The following is a 15,821-nucleotide window of genomic DNA, read 5'->3' on the forward strand; positions in this document are numbered from 1 at the left end:
TGTGTATATGTCTTCTGCAAGTCTAATGTTTCTACCCTTGTAGGTTATGTACCTCTTGTCCAGAGCTGCTTTCAGGATTTTCTGTTTGTCTCTGAGATTTGCAAACTGCACTATCATATGTTGAGTTGTTGACCTATTTATATTGATTTCGAGGGGGGTTCTCTGTGCCTCCTGGACTTGAATGCTTGTTTCCTTCCACATATTAAGGAAGTGCTCAGGTATAATTTGCTCCAATATACTTTTTGCCACTCTCTTTTTCCTCTTCCTCTGGGATCCCAATTATTCTAATATTGTTTCACTTTATGGTATCATTTATCTCTCAAGTTCTCCCCTCATGATCCAGTAGTTCTTTATCTCTCTTTTTCTCTGCTTATTTAGTCTCCATAATTTTGTCTTCTATATCACTAACTCTCTTCTGCCTCATTTATCCTAGCCGATTGAGCCTCCATTTTTTATTACATCTCATTAATAGCATTTTTTTCAAATTGATTAGATTTTAGTTATTTTATTTCTCCAGAAGGGGATTCTCTAGTGTCGTCTATGCTTTCTTCAAGCCCAGCCATTATCATTGTAATCATTATTCTGAACTTTAGTTCTGACATCTTACTTATATCCATACTGATTAGGAGCCTGGCAGTCGGTACTGCTTATTTTTCTCTTTTTTGAGATGAGTTTTTCCATCTTGTCATTCAGTCCAGAGGAGAATAGATAAATGAGAGAGCAAAATACTAAAATGGCAACAACAACTCCAGAGAAATATACACTAAATAAATCAGAAGAGACCCAAAACAACAACAACAAAAAATTAAATTAAAAGAGAGATAGTGTAATAAGAGGTGAACAAAACAGAGCAATACACTGGATCTTGTGTGTATTTTGGTCTGTTTGTTAGAAAATTATATCCCAAAATTGTAAAGAAAAAAAACTTATATATGTACAAATATAAAATCAAATACAATGAAAAGAAAGATTGTAAATATAAAAATGAAAGTTAAAAGAAAAAAAAGGAAACAATATAAACAGACAGGTGAACAGAACAGAACAATACACTATATCCTGGGTGTGTTTTTGTCTGTTTCTTAGAAGAAACTACATCCCAAAATTGTAAAGAACAAAAACATATATATATACAAAATAAAATTAAATACAATGAAAATACAGAATGTAACTAAAGATGAAAATTTAAAAAGACTTTTTAAAAAGAGAGAATATAATCAGACAGGTGAAGAGAACAGAACAATACACTAGATTCTGGGTGTATTGTGATCTGTTTGTTAGAAGAAACCTTCTGAAAATTGTAAAAAAGAAAAGCCATATATGTATAAAAATAAAATTAAATACACTGAAAGGATAGAATATAATTGTAAAAATGAAAACTAAAAAAAAAGCTTAAAAAGAGTTGTTAAAATAGGAAATTGGTTGTAAAGGAAAGAGAAAAAGATTAAAATTGAAAGACAAAATAATCATGAAAAAAAACCCATAAATTCTATATACTATTTTCCCCTAGTGCTGGAGTTTTGCAATTCTGTGTGATCGGTACACTTGGTCTTAGCCAGATGTTCTTCCTGATCTTCAAGGGGAGGTCTCTCTTGCACTGATTGTCTGGTGTCTTTGACCCAGGAGGAATTGCACTGCCCTTGCCAGGGGGCTTGGCTAAGTAAGCAGCTCCAGATTGCTCTATGTGGCTTTTGTTCCTTGAAGGCTTTCTGAGCAGCTTTAGAGGATGAGAATGAAAATGGCGGCCTCCCGAGGGAGGAGCAAGATGGCGGAGGAGTAGGAGACCTAAATTTCATCTGGTCCCAGGAATGCAGCTAGATAAAGATCAAACCATTCTGAACACCAACGAACTCAACAGATCAAAGAAAAGAATAGCAACAACTCTCTGAACAGAAAAGTGACCACTTTCTGGAAGAATGACAAGACAGAAAAAATCACCTCAAGAAAAAGAACAAGAACAAGTACAAACTGCCAGGGACTTAATCAATATGGACATATATAAGATGTCAGAACTAGAGTTCAGAATGATGATTTTAAAGATACTAGCTGGGCTTGAAAAATGCATGGAAGATATTAGAGAAACCCTCTCTGGAGAAATAAAAGAACTAAAATCCAACCAAGTCAAAATCAAAAAGGCTATTAATGAGGTGCAAACAAAAATGGAGGGCCTAACTGCTAGCATAAATGAGACAGAAGAGAGAATTAGTGATATAGAAGACCAAAGGATGGAAAATAAAGAAGCTGAGGAAAAGAGAGATAAACAACTACTGGATCACAAGGGAAGAATTCGAGAGATAAATGATACCATAAGACAAAACAATATTAGAATAATTGGGATCCCAGAAGAAGAAGAAAGAGAGAGAGGGGAAGAAGGTATATTGGAACAAATTATAGCAGAGAACTTCCCTAATTTGGGGAAGGAAACAGGCATCAAAATCCAGGAGGCACAGAGAACCCCCCTCAAAATCAATAAAAATAGGTCAACACCCCGACATCTAATAGTAAAACTTACAAGTCTCAGAGATAACGAGAAAATCCTGAAAGCAGCTCGAGAAAAGAGATCTGTGACCTACAATGGTAAAACTATTAGATTGGCAACAGACCAATCCACAGAGACCTGGCAGGCCAGAAAGGGACTGGCATGATATATTCAGAGCACTAGATGAGAAAAATATGCAACCAAGAATACTATATCCAGCTAGGCTGTCATTGAAAATAGGAGAGATAAAAAGCTTCCAGGACAAAAAAAAAAACTAAAGGAAATTACAATATAAAACCAGCCCTACAAGAAATACTGAAAGGGGTCCTCTAAGCAAAGAAAGCCTATAAGTAACATAAACCAGAAAAGAACACAGAAAATATACAGTAACAGTCACCTTACAGGCAATACAGTGGCACTAAATTCATATCTTTCAATAGTTACCCTGAATGTAAATGGGATAAATGTCCCAATCAAAAGACACAGGGTATCAGATTGGATAAAAAAATAAGACTCATCAATATACTTTCTGCAAGAGACTCATTTTAGAGCCAAAGACACCTCCAGATTGAAAGTGAGGGGGTGGAAAACCATATGCCATGCTAATGGACACCAAAAGAAAGCTGGGGTGGCAATCCTTATATCAGACAAATTAGATTTTAAACTGAAGACTATAATAAGATATGAGGAGGGACACTATATCATAATTAAAGGGTCTATCCAACAAGAGGATCTAACAATTGTAAATATCTATGCCCCTAACATGGGAGCAGCCAATTATATAAGCCAATTAATAACAAAAGCAAAGAAACACATCAACAACAATATAATAATAGTGGGGGATTTTAACACCCACCTCACTGAAAAGGACAGATCATCTAAGCAAAAGATCAACAAGGAAATAAAGACTTTAAATGACACACTGGACCAAATGGAATTCACAGATATATTCAGAACATTCCATCCCAAAGCAACAGAATGCACTTTCTTCTCTAGTGCCCATGGAACATTCTCCAGAATAGATCACATCCTAGGTCACAAATCAGGTCTCAACTGGTTCCAAAAGTTAGGGATCATTCCCTGCATATTTTCAGACCACAATGCTTTGGAACTAGACCTCAATCACAAGAGGAAAGTCAGAAAGAACTCAAATACATGGAGGGTAAAGAGCATCCTACTAAAGAATGAATGGGTCAACCAGGAAATTAAAGAAGAATTTTAAAAAATCATGGAAACCAATGAAAATGAAAACACAACTGTTCAAAATCTTTGGGATACAGCAAAGGCAGTCCTAAGAGGAAAGTATATAGCAATACAAGCCTTTCTCAAGAAACAAGAAAGGTCTCTACACAACCTAACCCTCCACCTAAAGGAGCTGGAGAAAGAACAGCAAATAAAGCCTAAACCCAGCAGAAGAAGAGAAATAATAAAGAACAGAGCAGAAATCCTTGAAATAGAAACCAGAAGAACAGTAGAACAGATCAACGAAACTAGGAGCTGGTTCTTTAAAAGAGTAAATAATATTGATAAACCCCTGGCCAGACTTATCAAAATAAAAGAGAAAGGACACAAATAAATAAAATCATGAATGAAAGAAGAGAGATCACAACCAACACCAAAGAAATACAAACAATTAGAAGAACATATTATGAGCAACTATATGCCAGCAAATTAGATAATCTGGAAGAAATGGATGCATTCCTAGAGATGTATCAACTATCAAAACTGAACCAGGAAGAAATAGAAAACCTGAACAGACCTATAACTACTAGGGAAATTGAAGCAGTTATCAAAAATTTCCCAACAAACAAGAACCCAGGGCCAGATGGCTTCCCAGGGGAATTCTACCAAACATTTAAAAAAGAATTAATACCCATTCTTCTGAAATTTTTCCAAAAATTAGAAATGGAAGGAAAACTTCCAAACTCGTTTTATGAGGCCACCATTACCTTGATCCCAAAACCAGACAAAGACCCATCAAAAAGGAGAATTACCGACCAATATCCTTGATGAACATGGATGCAAAAATTCTCACCAAAATACTAGCCAATAAGAACCAACCGTACATTAAAAGGATATTCACCACAACCAAGTGGGATTTATCCCTGGGCTGCAAGGTTGGTTCAACATCCGCAAATCAATCCATTTGATACAATACATTAATAAAAGAAAGAACAAGAACCATATGATTCTCTCAATAGATGCAGAAAAAGCATTTGACAAAATACAGCATCCTTTCTTTTTCTTTTTTTTTTAAAGATTTTATTTATTTGACAGAGAGAGAGATAGCAAGAGCAGGAACACAAGCAGGGGGAGTGGGAGAGGGAGAAGCAGGCTTCCTACCTTGCAGGGAGACCGATGTGGGACTCGATCCCAGGACCCTAGGATCATGACCTGAGCTGAAGGCAGATGCTTAATGACTGAGCCACCTAGGTGCCCTACAGCATCCTTTCTTGATCAAAACTCTTCAGAGTATTGGGATAGAGGGTACATACCTCAATATCATAAAAGCCAGCTATGAAAAAACCCACAGCGAATATCATTCTCAATGGGGAAAAACTGAGATTTTCCCCCTAAGGTCAGTTACATGGCAGGGATATCCACTATCACCACTGCTATTCAACATAGTACTAGAAGTCCTAGCCACAGCAATCAGACAGCAAAAAGAAATAAAAGGCATCTGAATCTGGAAAGAAGTCAAACTCTCACTCTTTGCAGATGATATGATACTTCATGTGGAAAACCCAAAATCTCCACCCCAAAACTGCTAGAACTCATACAGGAATTCATTAAAGTGGCAGGATATAAAATGCAGAGAAATCAGTGGCATTCTTATACACCAACAAGACAGAAGAAAGAGAAATTAAGTAGGCGATCCCATTCACATTTGCACCCAAAACCATAAGATACCTAGGAATAAACCTAACCAAAGACGCAAAGAATCTGTACTCAGAAAACTATAAAATACTCATTAAAGAAATTGAGGAAGACACAAAGAAATGGAAAAATGTTCCATGCTCATGGATTGGAAGAACAAATATTGTGTAGATGCCAATGCTACCTAGAGCCATCTACACATTTAATGCAATCCCTATAAAATACCATCCACTTTTTTCAAGGAAATGGAACAAATAATCCTAAAATTTGTATGGAACCAGAAAAGACCCTGAATAGCCAGAGGAATGTTGAAAAACAAAAGCAAAGCTAGTGCCATCACAATTCCGGACTTTAAGCTCTATTACAAAGCTATAATCAAGACAGTATGGTACTGGCACAAAAACAGACACATAGATCAATGGAGCAGAATAGAGAACCCAGAAATGGACCCTCAACTCTATGGTCAACTAATCTTCGACAAAGCAGGAAAGAATGTCCTGTTAAAAAAAGACAGTCTCACCGTTCGATCCAGCAATTGCACTACTGGGTATTTACCACAAAGATACAAATGTAGGGACCCGAAGGGGTACGTGTACCCCAATGTTTATAGCAGCAATGTCCACCATAGCCAAACTGTGGAAAGAGCCAAGATGCCCATCGACAGATGAATGGATAAAGAAGATGTGGTATATATACACAATGGAATATTATGCAGCCATCAAAAGGAATGAGATCTTGCCATTTGCAACGACGTGGATGGAACTGGAGGGTGTTATGCTGAGTGAAATAAGTCAATCAGAGAAAGACATGTATCACATGACCTCACTGATATGAGGAATTCTTAATCTCAGGAAACAAACTGAGTGTTACTGGAGTGGTCGGGGGTGGGAGGGATGGGGTGGCTGGGTGATAGATATTGGGGAGGGTATGTGCTACGGTGAGCGCTGTGAATTGTGCAAGACTGTTGAATCACAGATCTGTACTTCTGAAACAAATAACGCAACATATTTTAAGAAAAAAGAAAAGAAGATAATAGAAGAGGAAGAAAAGGGGAGTATGTCAGAGGGGGAGACGAACCATGAGAGATGATGGACTCTGAAAAACAAACTGAGGGTTCTAGAGGGGAGGGGGGTAGGGGGATGGGTTAGCCTGGTGATGGGTATTGAGGAGGGCACGTTCTGCATGGAGCACTGGGTGTTATGAACAAACAATGAATCATGGAACACTGCACCAAAAACTAATGATGTAATATATGGTGATTAACATAACAATAAAAAATTAAAAAAAAAAAAAAAAAAAGACAGTCTCTTCAGAAATGGTGTTGGGAAAATTGGACAGCCACATGCAGAAGAATGAAACTGGACCATTTCCTTACACCACACACAAAAATAGACTCCAAATGGTTGAAAGACCTAAATGTGAGATTGGAGTCCATGAAAATCCTAAAGGAGAACACAGGCAGCAACCTCTTCGACCTCAGCCACATCAACTTCTTCCTAGAAACATCACGAAATCAAAGGGAAGCAAGGGCAAAAATGAACTATTGGGACTTCATCAAGATAAAAGCTTTTGCACAGCAAAAGAAACAGTCAACAAAACCAAAAGACAACAGACAGAATGGGAGAAGATATTTGCAAATGACATATCAGATAAAGGGCTAGTATCCACAATCTATAAAGAACTTATTAAACTAAACACCCAAAGAACAAATGATCCAATCAAGAAATGTGCATGAGACATGAACAGACATTTTTCCAAAGAAGACATCCAAATGGCCAACAGACACATGAAAAAGTCCTCAACATCACTTGGCATCAGGGAAATCCAAATCAAAACCTCAATGAGATACTACCTCACACCTGTCACAATGGCTAAAATTAACAAGTCAGGAAACGACAGATGTTTGCAAGGTTACAGAGAAAGGGGAACCCTCCTACACTGTTGGTGGGAATGCAAGCTGGTACAGCCACCCTGGAAAACAGTATGGAGGTTCCTCAAAAAGTTGAAAATAGAGCTACCCCATGATGCAGCAATTACACTACTGGGTATTTACCCCAAAGATGCAAATGTAGGGATCTTAAGGGGTAAGTGCACCCGGATGTTTATAGCAGCAATGTCTACAATAGCCAAACTATGGAAAGAGCCATAATGTCCATCGATGGATGAATTGATAAAGATGATGTGGTATATATACACAATTGAATATTATGCAGCTATCAAAAGGAATGAAATCTTGCCATTTGTATGACATGGATGGAACTGGAGGGTATTATGCTGATCAAAATAAGTCAGTCAGAGAAAGACATGTATCATTTGACCTCACTGATATGAGGAAATCTTAATCTCAGGAAACAATCTGAGTGTTGCTGGGGTTGGGAGGGTTGAGGTGGCTGGGTGATAGACATTGGGGAGGGTATGTGCTATGGTGAGTGCTGTGAATTGTGTAAGACTGTTGAATCACAGACCTGTACCTCTGAAACAAATAATACATTATAGGTTAAAAAAAGAAGAAGAAGAAGATAGCAGGAAGGGAAAAATAAAGGGGGTTAAATCAGAGGGGGAGATGAACCATGAGAGACTATGGACTCTAAGAGATTGAGAGTTCTAGAGGGAAGGGGCTTGGGCGGATGGGTTCGCCTGGTGATGGGTATTAAAGAGGGCATGTACTGAATGGAGTACTGGGTGTTATATGCAAACAATGAATCATGGAACACTATATGAATAACTAATGTTGTATGTTTAGTAACATAACATAATAAAATTAAATAAATAAATAAAATGCTACTGAACAACAACAACAACAAAACGGAAAGAAAATGGCGGCCTCCCAATCTCCAGTCCCAGAGCTGAAAGATACCCCCTACTCCTCAGTGCACCCTCAGGGAAAAGCAGTCAATCACTCTTGTCTCCCTTGTTTCCATCCACACTCATGCCCACCCAGCCTGAGACTGAGCATTTCTATCTCAGGAACGTGACCCCACTTCAAGTCTCCAAACCCTGCAGACTCCTGCTGTGTGCATCCATGCCACACTGGAGGGCATAAGATCTCACCACAGTTCTGCCTCTTGCTGAGCCCCTGCTCAGAGTGCGGTCGCCTGATCATGCCACATTTCGGAATTTATAGCAACACTGAGTAGAAAGCCCACTCCTGATCTTGCTGTTTGCAGCCAGCTTCCCTGCTCCAATTCTTGGGAACTCTGCTGCACTGAGGCACCCCATTCTTTTTGTGACCCTGGGTATCCTAAGACTACATTGTCCCACCTAGGATTCTGCCCTGCTTTGCCACATGAAAGCCTTTCAAGCAGGGACATCCCTCACCGGAGCAGACTACTAAAATATTCTGATTTTACCACTGCATATCACTTTCCGGTAGCTGGCTTACAGAGGTTCCCTCCCCCCTCAGTTTATCTTCTGATATATTGTCTCAGATGCCCTTCTCCACACATCTTTCCTTGCAAAAACTGGTCTCTTTTCTCCTTGCAGAATTACAGCAATTCTTTTCTTAGCTCTCTGGTTGAGTTCACAGGTGTTCAGAATTATTTGATGGCTATCTGGCTGAATTCCAGGGCCCGGGTGAAACTAGGGTCCCCTACTCTTCTGCCATCTTCCTCCTTCTCCCCCTTTTCATCCATTTTGAAATTATTTCTATGTATGGTATAAAAATGTGGTCCAGTTTCATTCTTTTGCCTGTTACTGTCCAGTTTTCAACACTACCTGTTGAAGATACTGTCTTTTTCCCATTGGATATTCTTTTCTACTTTGTCAAAGATTAATTTACCATATAGTTGTGGGTTCATTTCTGGAATTTCTGTTCTGTTCCACTGATCTATTTGTCTATTCTTCTGCAGTACCATGCTGTTTTGATCACTATAGCTTTGGAATATAACTTGAAGTCCAGAATTGTGATGCCTCCAGGTTTGCTTTTCTTTTTCAAGGTTGATTTGGCTATTCAGGGTGGGGTCTTTTGTGTTTCCATACAAGTTGTAGGACTGTTTGAACTCTGTTAAAAATACTGTTGGTATTTTGATAGGGATTACATTAAATGTATGATTGCTTTCGGTAGTAGGAACATTTTAACAATATTTGTTCTTCCAATACATGTGCATGGAGTGTCTTTTCATTTCTTGTGTCATCTTCAATTACTTTCATTAGTGTTTTATAGTTTTCAGAGTACAGGTGTTTCACCTCTTTGGTTAGTTTTATTCCTAGTTATTTTTTTTTCAATGAGAAGTAAGAAATATATATTTTATTTATTTATTTATTTTTATTATGCTAAATCAGCCAGCATATAATACACCATTAGTTTTTGATGTAGTGTTCAACAATTCATTAGTTTTGTATAACACCCAGTGCTCATCACAACACATGCTTTTCTTAATGTTACGGTCTTTGGTGTAATTGTAAATGGGATGGTTTTCTTATTTCTCTCTCTCTGATGTTTCAATATAGAATAGTATAGTATATATTATATAGAAATGCAATAGAGTTCTGCACATTGATTTTGTGTCCTGTGACTTTCTTGAATTTATCAGTTCTAGCAGATTTTGTGTGGGGGTCTTTTAGGTTTCCTATATAGAGTATCATGTCATCTGCAAATAGTGAAAATTTGACTTCTCCCTTGCCAACTTGGCTGCATTTTATTTCTTTTTGTTGTCTGATTTCTGTGTCTAGGACTTATAGTGCTATGTTAAATAACTCTGGTGAGAGTGGACATTCCTGTCTTTTTCCTGAACATAGAGGAAAATCTCTCAGTTTTTCCATGTGGAGGATGATATTAGGTGTGGGCTTTTCACATATGGCATTTATTGTGTTGTGGTATGTTTCCCTCTAACCCAACTTTGTTGAAGGATTTTACCATAAATAGATATTGTAATTTGTCAAATGCTTTTTCTGCATATTGAAATCATCATATGGTTCCTATCCTTTCTTTTAGTAATGTGATGTATCACATTGATTGATTTTTGAATATTGAACCACCTTTGCAATCCAGGAATATATCCCACTTGATTGTGGTGAATGACCCTTTTAATGTATTGTTGGATTTGGTTTGCTAGTATTTTATTGAGGACTTTGACATCTGTGTTCATGCAGGATATTGGACTATAGTTCTCTTTTTTAGTGGTGTCTTTATCTGGTTTTGAAATTAGGCTAATTCTGGCTTCATAGAATGAATTTGGAAGTTTTCCTTTCTTTTTCTATTTTTTTGCAATGTTTGGGAAGAATATATATTAACTGTTCTTCAAATGCTTGGTAGATTTCACCTGTGAATCTATCCAGTACTAGAGTTGTTTGCTGAGAGTTTTTAAATTACTGATTCAATTTCTTTGCAGGTTATCAGTTTGTTCAAATTTTCTATTTCTTCCTGTTTCAGATTTGGTAGTGTGTGTTTCTAGGAATTTTTCATTTCTTCCAGATTGCCCAGTTTGTTGGCATATAATTTTTCATAATATTCCCTTATAATTGTTCACATTTCTGTGGTGTTGGCTGTTTCTTGTCTCTCATGTATGATTTTATTTATTTATTTAGGTCCTTCCTTTTTTCTTTTTGATGCATCTGCATAGAGTTTTATCAATTTTGTTATTTTTTTCCAAGAAACATCTCCTGGTTTCATTTATCTGTTCTATTGTTTCTCAGTTTCTATATAATTTATTTCTGCTGTGATCTTTATTATTTCCTTCCTTCTGCTGGTTTTTGGCTTTGTTTTTTTTTTCTAGCTCCTTTGCATATAAAATTTATTTCTTTACTTGAGAATTTTCTTGCTGATTGAACTAGACCTGTATTGCTATATACTTCCTTCTCAAGACAACTTTTGCTGCTTCCCAAGGGTATTGTACTTTTTTTAATTTTCATTTGTTTCCATGTAATACTTTATTTCTTCCTTGATTTCCTGGTTGACCCATTTATTGTTTAGTAGCATGTTGTTTAAATTCCATGTAATTGTGGTATTTCCAGATATTTTCTTGTAGTTTACTTCTAGTTACATAGTGTTGTGATCAGAATAGGTGCATGGTATGAATTCAGTCTTTTTGTACCTGTTGAGGCTTGTTTTTTGACCTATTATGTGATATATTCTGGAAAATGTTCCATGAGCCCTTGGAAAGAATGTGTAATCTGCTCTTTTACACTGGAATGTTCTGAATATAACTGCTAAGTCCATCTGGTCCAGGTTGTCATTTAAAACCATTGTTTCCTTGTTTTTTTTTTCTATTTTGATGGTCTATCCATTGATGTAAGTGGGGTGTTAAAGTACCCTACTATTATTGCATTAGTTTCAGTTAGTTCCTTTGCATTTGTTATTAAAGTTTTATATATTTGGGTGCCTAAATATTTACTATTGTTAGACCTTCTTATTGGATTGTTTCCTTCATGATTATATAGTGCCCCTCTTGGTCTCCTGTTACAGTCTTTGTTTTATAATCTAGTTTGTCTGATATAAGTATTGCTACTCCAGCTTTCTTTTGGCCACCCTTTGCATGATAGATGTTTCTCCTTCCACTTACTTTCTTATTTTTAAGATTTTATTTATTTATTTGACACAGAGAGAGAGATCACAATCAGGGGAAGCATCAGAGGGATAGGGAGAAGTAGACTCCCCACTGAGCAGGGAGGCTGATGTGAGACCCAATCCCAGGACCCCAGGATCATGACCTGAGCTGAAGGCAGACACTTAACCAACTGAACAACCCAGGTGCCCCTCTCCTTCTACTTACTTTCAATCTGCAGGTGTCTATAGGTCTAAAATGTGTCCCTTGTAGGCAGCATATACATGGTTCTTGTTTAATTATCCATTCTAATACCCTATGTCTTTTGACTAGAGCAGTTAGTACATTTATGTTCACAGTAATAATGAATATATATGTACTTAATATCATTTTATTAATTGTTTTGCTATTGTTTCTGGAGATTTTCTCTGATCATTTTTGATCTCTCCTTTCCACTCAAAGTGTTCCCTTTAATATTTCTTGTAGGGCTGGCTTAGTGGTCATTAACTCCTTAGTTTTTTTGGTCTGGAAAATTCTTTATCTCTCCTTTTATTTTGAATGATAACCTTGCTGGATGAAGTATTCTTGGCTGCAGAATTTTCCCATTCAGAACTTTGAATATATCATGCCACTTTCTTTTGGCTTGGTAAGTTTCTGTTGAGAAATCTCCAGCTAGCCTAATGGGTTTTCCCTTTTAAGGTAAGGACTTTTGTCTTGCTGCCTTTAAGATATTTTCTTTATCACTGTATTTTGCAAATTTAATCACCATATGTCTTGGTGTTTTCCTGCTTTTTAAAATTTTGATGGAAGTTCTCTGTGCCTCCTGCGTTTAGACGTCTATTTTCTTCCCCAAATTAGGAACTTTTTCTGCTTTTATTTCTTCAAATAACTTTTCTGACCCCTTTTCTCTCTCTTCTTCTGGGACCTCCATAATACAATTGTTATTATGTATGGTAGAGTCGCTGAGTGCCCTAAGTCTTTTCTCGTGTTGCATAATTATTTTTTTCTCTTTTTTTCAGCTTCAGTACTTTGTCCATTACTTTGTCTTCTAGGTCACTAATTCGTTCCTCTGCCTCTTCCAGACTCCTCTTCACTGCATCAAGTGTGCTTCTAATCTCATTTTTTGCACTCTCTATCTCTATGGTTAGGGTCTCACTGATGTCTTTTATTTTTTACTCAAGTGCAGTGAGTATACTTATGCCTGTTGCTTTAAATTCTCTATCAAGCATGTTTCTTATATCTTTTTTGTTTTATCTCTGGCCATGGCCTTATCTTTTTCTTTCATTTTGGATAAATTCCTCAATCTTTGCACTTTGTCTAAGTCTCTGTATTCTGTGGGTTAGTAAAGCCAGCTATGTCTCCTGCTCTTGACAGTAACAGCCTCATGAAGAAGAGGCATGTAGTGCCCAAGGCCTAGCACTTCAGAGAGTGTCTCCAGTGTGTACTTGTTTTGCTCTGTTGTTGTGTTTTGGCTGCTCAGTCCTTCAGGGTTTGGTCCCTGGCCTGAATGCAGTGAGATTTAGCTAGGTGTGCTCTTGTCAGCTTATGAAATGAGACGTGACACCACCTCCACCAGAACTGAGGCCCTGGAAAACTCTGGTCAAGAGATGCAATATGGGCAGGGGTTTGTTCTGGTGTTCTAGGGGAGGGGCCAGGCATGCTGGGACTGAGTCAAGGGTGTCTGAGAAAGAAAGTCCCACTGGAGTGCATGGTGTGGGGTTTGGTGAAAGCATGTCAGGTGGCCAGTGTATGTTCTGCACTGCTTCCATCAGGTGTCTCTCTGTTTATGCTGAGGGGCAAGGGAGGAAAATGGCGCCAGCCAGTTCCTTTTTTCCCCAAACAGGTATCTCTGTGAACACTGCCTCTCTTAGACATGCTCTGAGAAGGGCAAATAATCTCCCCATTGTGTGCCTCAGGCACTCTTCAGATCACTGTTTCCACATTGTCTGCCCCCAGATTATTTGCATTCCTTCTCTCCAGGAGCAGTGCAACTTAACCCAGACAAGCCCATTGGCTCTAGGCTTTAAGCTTTACTGGTTGTAAGAACTCATGAAATTCAGCCCCTCTTGTTTTCCAAGCCAGTGGTTCTGGGGAAATATTCTTCTGTGTTCTGCTGTGTGCTCCTGTCTCTCACCATTCTCCTTGACCATGGCTCCCTTCCCTCCACAGCATCCAGTATCCATTTCTCTCTTAAACCATGTCTCTGCACTTCTATCCTTCTTCAATATGGCCTCATTTTCTCTTTCATTAGTTGTGGAGCTTGTTTTGTCAGTTTTCAGGTCAATTTCTGGGGTATTCAGGATGATTTGATGGTTATCCTGTTGTGTTCATGGGACAAGCTGAGCCTAGGGACCTCCTACTCTGCCACTGTCTTCCTCTCTCTTTAAGGAGTACAAATTTAAGTCTTGTCCTGTATCTGTGGTTTGTAAAATGTGTTTCTTAAAGCTTTATATGCAAGAGAGATCTTTCAAGAGCTTTGCAAATACTTTGTTCAGAATTCCTTTTTAAAATATGTACTTTTATGTTTTCAGCTATTAAGAAAAAACTGTAATGAAAACAACACACATAAATGAATAAAATTGACAATAAATGAACCATTAAAAAGCAACACATAATCAAATTATTATATGTTCACTCTGGTCATCAAAAGAAACTAATTATCATTGGTAGATTTTATAATAAGTAAACATATAAATTTGAATTTACAGAATAAATTTGTGTTAATAAAAAACACATATTTCCATGTATATATTTAGATTCTTTGTAATAATTATATGGAACACAGAAGTTTTATAATCACCCCCTCCTCAAAACAAATAAACAAACAAAATTTGAAAATCAATAGGTTTACATGATTTTTTACTGGTTACTTTCAACTCTAATAACAAAAGCAATAACAGCAATGATATAAGCTAAGTCTTACTGTGCCAGGCAGTGGGCTCAGTTTTCTACATCTCTCAGAGCAGATAATCACCAACAGTTCTGAAACTTACTAAATGTATTGGTGCAAATGAGCTGCAAATATGCCAATAGCTCCAAAGTGATACTTGTGCCAACAGATCTCAAGCATTTCTTTGTTCTCATCTTGCAAAATTCCCCTGAAAGCAGAGTACCTACAGAAAGACCCCTGCCTCTTCAATGTGTGGCCTCTTTCCTCTATGCTGGCAGCTATCTGGCACAAGCAAAATCTCCATCTGCAGTCACTGAACACTAGCTGGGATGAAAATTAGCACCTTTTCCCTCATAAAGTCCCCCACTTTATGAATGTGACAGTCACCCTTTCCTTTCACCAGCTCATTTCTCTAAAATCTGCTGCCTGCTATCAGATTGCTATCATCTGCTTGTGCCTTCCTGACTGCTAAGTGGATTCCTTCCAGTGTCACCAGGTGGCAAGCTCTGAGTCAAGGGAGTAAGAGGACGAGGCTGACTGTTTCTGGGTGGCAGCATCCAGCTAGCACTGGAAGAGAGGTAATGAGGCATGCTGGGAAGTGAGAAGGTAGGTTGCAATTGGTTCCAGTGCTGACATAGACCCTCAAGGGCCACCAACATGTTGACTCTTCCTGCCTACACATTCTCTTAGAAAGACATGCCCATTAATGACCTACCACCACACTCAGAGCAAAAGCCAAAAGTCCTACACTATATGCACCTACTACTCCCTTACCCCTCTGACTTTATCTCTTGCTATGCTCCCTCTTACTCCTCTCTACCTGGTTTTCTTGCTGTTCCTCAAACACACCAAACATTCTCCCACATCAGTGTTAGCCTCCTTCCCCAGATATCCACATGGTTCATTACCTCACTTTCTTCAAATATTTGCTTAAACACTTCTTTTTAGTTGATTTTTTTGACCACTCTACTTAAAAGCGAAACATGCCACCCCTACTAGTACTTCTTATTTTTCCTACTTTATTTTTCTTAATAAAATTTACCACTAACAGACCTACTTTATATTCACTTATTTATTATCTCTCACCTCCCACTAG

The sequence above is a fragment of the Zalophus californianus genome, chromosome X, assembly GCF_009762305.2.
Source record: "Zalophus californianus isolate mZalCal1 chromosome X, mZalCal1.pri.v2, whole genome shotgun sequence".
Taxonomy (NCBI): domain Eukaryota; kingdom Metazoa; phylum Chordata; class Mammalia; order Carnivora; family Otariidae; genus Zalophus; species Zalophus californianus.